Source organism: Taudactylus pleione, unplaced genomic scaffold (genome assembly GCF_031769625.1).
Source record: "Taudactylus pleione unplaced genomic scaffold, aTauple2 ptg000040l, whole genome shotgun sequence".
Taxonomy (NCBI): Eukaryota; Metazoa; Chordata; class Amphibia; order Anura; family Myobatrachidae; genus Taudactylus; species Taudactylus pleione.
Genome location: NW_028284442.1, coordinates 5,067,647 through 5,071,938, shown reverse-complemented (window position 1 = coordinate 5,071,938; position 4,292 = coordinate 5,067,647).

Below are 4,292 nucleotides of genomic sequence, written 5' to 3'. Positions count from 1 at the left end.
GTGGATTTGAGGCGCACAGCCGCCGCCTTTGTGTAGCCAGGGGAGGGCCAGGCCCACTGAGGCTGCTGCAAGGCTGATAACAATGCTAGTTGTTACAGGACATTAGTTATGTGTCTGGGACGACATTTTCTTTAAATGAAATATACTATAATAAACATATTGATTACCATGTGGTCTGCTGCCTTCATTCACAGCAATAATGCCTTACAGAATCCAATAGTCATCGTAGCCTGAAAACAGTAGATTTTAAAAGTAATTATCCTATAATTTAAAACTAGAATAAGAAAAAAATTGTAATTCACTTTATACTCATCCTGAAGTGTTGGTCACATCCACAGGAAAATATTACATTTAAAAATGCCATTTAAAACATTGTAGTATACAGAATGGCTGATAGTAATGTGTCTGGAGTTCATAATATAATATAAATACCACATATCCTGTGAGTTTTGCGTGTTTGTAAAATATCAAAAAGCACAAGTATTTACGTTTGTAAGTAGAGAAATTAAGGGGCATAGGTATCAAAGCTTGATGTGAGATAAAATTGTGAAATATATATCACCAACCAATCAGCTCCAAACTATCATTTCTTAAACACAGCCTGCAAAATGTAAGTTAGAAGCTGATTGGTTGGTGATATATATCTCACAATTTTATTTGACATCAAGAGAGTCCGGAGCTATTCAATTACTGGCTGCGGTAAGGCCAGGGGTGCACTTAATGTGGATTTCTTTTTGCACCTCAGGATGGTGCAAACAGAAATCAAAGTTAAGTCCACCGTTGGGGATAGTTATGGGGCCACTTAACCCAGGAGCTAAAAGCCTGGGGTAAATCTAGCAGCTAATTTAATTCCCCCGTATGTCTTCTGTTTACAGGGATACAGAATATGTGAACTACACATTTTCTGAACATTTGTGGGTTATATTGATATTTATTAGTATTTTATTTGTTTTGTTTAATTTTTATTTGTATTGTTTTTATTTGTTTAATCACAGAGTAAGTGGGCTCTATGAAGAGCACATGGATGATCAAACAATTAGAAGGTTATTGTTTCACTTCCAGAATGTGAACCAAGGGCCTGATTCAGACCCACTCGCAAGCGGCTGTCCGCTCGCAAGTGGGTCGATGTTGTGCTCTGCGCATGCGCACGACGGCGGGAGCTCCGTCGTGCGCATGCGCCAGACGCGACGAGCGAAGGACTTTCCTTCGCTCGTTGTGTCTGATCAAAGGGGGCGTGCTGTCGATGTTGATTGACAGCACGCCCCCTTTGGTGGGCGTGCCTCCCTGACGGGGGCGTTCCCACGGGAACGCCTCCCGTCAGAAGCCGGCCCACTGACATCACTAGTGATGTCAGTGGGAGTGATTTTGGCTCTGATAGAGCCAAAATCACTCCGGAGCTTGCGGTTGAAAACCTCAACCGCAGGCTCCGGCTCGCAGTTGTGATGGTCACGACCATCGCGGCCATCAAACTGCACGCTCGTATAGGCTGTGGGTGGTGACCCACAGCTATACGAGCGTCCAGGAGGACGCTCCATTTTTATGGAGGGCGGCCCTCATTCAGAGCGTGCGCTCTGCTCAGAGCATACGGCTCTGAATGAGGGCCCAAGTTCACACAGAGGCCAGGAACAGAAAGAGGGTCTCATTCAGACCCGGTCGCAGGTGTTGAGCGCTTGCAACCGGGTCGATGCGCGTGCGCAAGCCCCGGAGCGAGAGAGAATTTCTCTTGCTCCAAAGTTCACTACAAAAGGGGAGGCTGTCGATGGTGATCGACAGCTCGCCCCGTTTTGTGGGCGGGGGGGTGGCAACACAAACTGAGGTGTTCCTGACGGAATGCTTGCCGTTTTGTGGGCGCCCGCACTGACATCAGCAGTGGGGAGCTTCCTGCTCGATCAGAGCAGGAAGCTCCCTGGGGCTTGCGGCTGCCGAGACCCGACCTTAGGCTGCCGTCACAAGCCCCGATGGTCTTGACCATCGCGACCATCAACCTGGTCAGTCGCTAAAGCTGTGGGTGGTAACCCACAGCTTAGCTAGCCACCAGGAGGCCGCACTTCAAAAGGCAAGCGGTCGCTTCTTGCGACCACCTCTGAATGAGGGCCAGAGTCCCTCCACATGGCCTAGTTAACAATGTTTGAAAATGATTTGCAGGCACATTTTATGATGTCCATGCGGTAAGATGGTGAAAGCCATATCCATACTGGATATACAGTAAAAAGACTCATTCATAATTATAGAGAAGAGGCCACATCCACCCTAAATTCTCATTTTTTTTTTCTATAAATGTAGTGTGGATCTATCATTATCTATGTATCCAATATGGATCCAGCTTTTTCTGTGTATTTAGGGGCATATGTATCAAAGCTTGATGTAAGATATATATCACCAACCAATCAACTTCTAACTTACATTTTGCAGGCTATGTTTAAGAAATGATAGTTCGGAGCTGATTTGTTGGTGATATATATTTCACAATTTTATCTCACTTCAAGCTTTGATACAAATGCCCCTTAGTATGGATCGGCAGTATCCGGCTTTTAACCACACTATCAAAACGGACCTCTGCACCATAACATTCATCATATCATTCCTTGAAATTATCCAATTCTTTCAATTTAAATGTTCCCTTGTAATAAAATTAATTTACACAATCCATATACAGTAAAACAAATAAGTGATGAGAACAGCATCTTGTATGGAGAATAACAATACATTTTGTTACATTGTTGCAATATTAAGGCTGTTTTAGTAAGGTGCTGCATTTTATTAAATTAAGAAAGGACAAGGCTGTTGGAATTGGATGCCCGAATTAATAAATAAAATGCTTGCTTAATAAAATAGAATATATGACTAAAATAGTATTTCTCCCCACTAATGTTACTTGCCTCTTTATTCAATACATAATGATTGCCCTCATTATAAGTGGATTGTAATTCATTGCCTTCTTATTGACCAGATCACTCAAAGAGCATACTTTTTAAGTTGTCTCACCTGTTGCAACCACTCACTTTTTTCAGCGGGTTTGCAGCGGTTTGTAAACCAGCTGCTAAGTAAATATGGAGTTTCTATACCTTTAATGGTAAAAACATAGATGGTGCTTCAATGTTTTATTGTATTCTAAAGTCTGGATTCTCAGTGCGTTTCTGGCGGTTTCGGTTTTAGTAAATCAGCGGGATACAATCCTGACAATAAAGCGTCAAAAAATGTAAAACCTCCACATAGTAAATATACCCCTTGGGGGTCTGCACTAAATCATACTTACTGACTTTGCTGCCTGGTCAGATCAGTATAGCGGGGGCGTGATAGCTGGGAAAGTGGGCGGTGCAGTGGACATGGTAGCATGATTGTGTCGTTGTGGCCCCACCTCCTGCTATACAGTGCAGAGAAAACAGGCATTGTATAGCGGGGGAGGGGAGGCTATGATGACATGATTCAGTGCACATCCTGTCTCACTGGACTGCCCACTTGTGCTCTGTAAGTAGGCAGCCGGAGGGGAGGAACGGGCAGGCATAGGGGGCTGCAGGAGACTTGCCCACTTTTCCAGATGGCTAGTAGCACCACCCAATTTTCGGGAGCCTCCCGGCCATTCCGGGAGTGTAGGTAACTGTGCACTAAATAGAGAATTTAGGTGTTTTCATTACAGATTTTTGGACCTTAGATTTCTAATGGCATTGTACACAATAAAGCATTATCATGGGCCTACGTAGTGTCTTCTGCTGTGATTACTGATCATTTAGTGGATGTTATTTGCTATCCCCCATCAAAGAGCACCATGTAAGGTCAGGGTATCATTCTTATTAGAAATTCAGCACAGGCTGCAAATGTTATAGGTCACTAGAGCATTGAGAGAAAGTAAGGCCAAAAAATCATCCCTCCGCCCAAATGAAAATGTTATAAATCATTTTAAGTGTCACTGGGCTCAATCACTACCACAGCATAATGAAAATGTGTACTCCTCATGTTCCTATCCCAGCATGCAGTCATACAAACCGCCAGGAACACTGCATGCACTTCAGCTTTGTGGTCTGGTCTTATGAGACCTCAGAAATGCAAACTAAAGTAAACATGTAAATTGGGCTACTGTTCATCAGGGGGTTTCTATTTGTAACATTGACATATGTAGCTTTTTTATTTTATGTCTAATAGATAAGAAAATAATTGTTTTGCTAGTTTTTAGTATGGTTTCTTTTGATTATTCAGAGCAAACCGAAAACTGATACTGTATTTATTACTTTCCAGAATATACGGTTATAATATATTTATACTTCTAATCAACAACTTAGGGAGTCATAGGCACA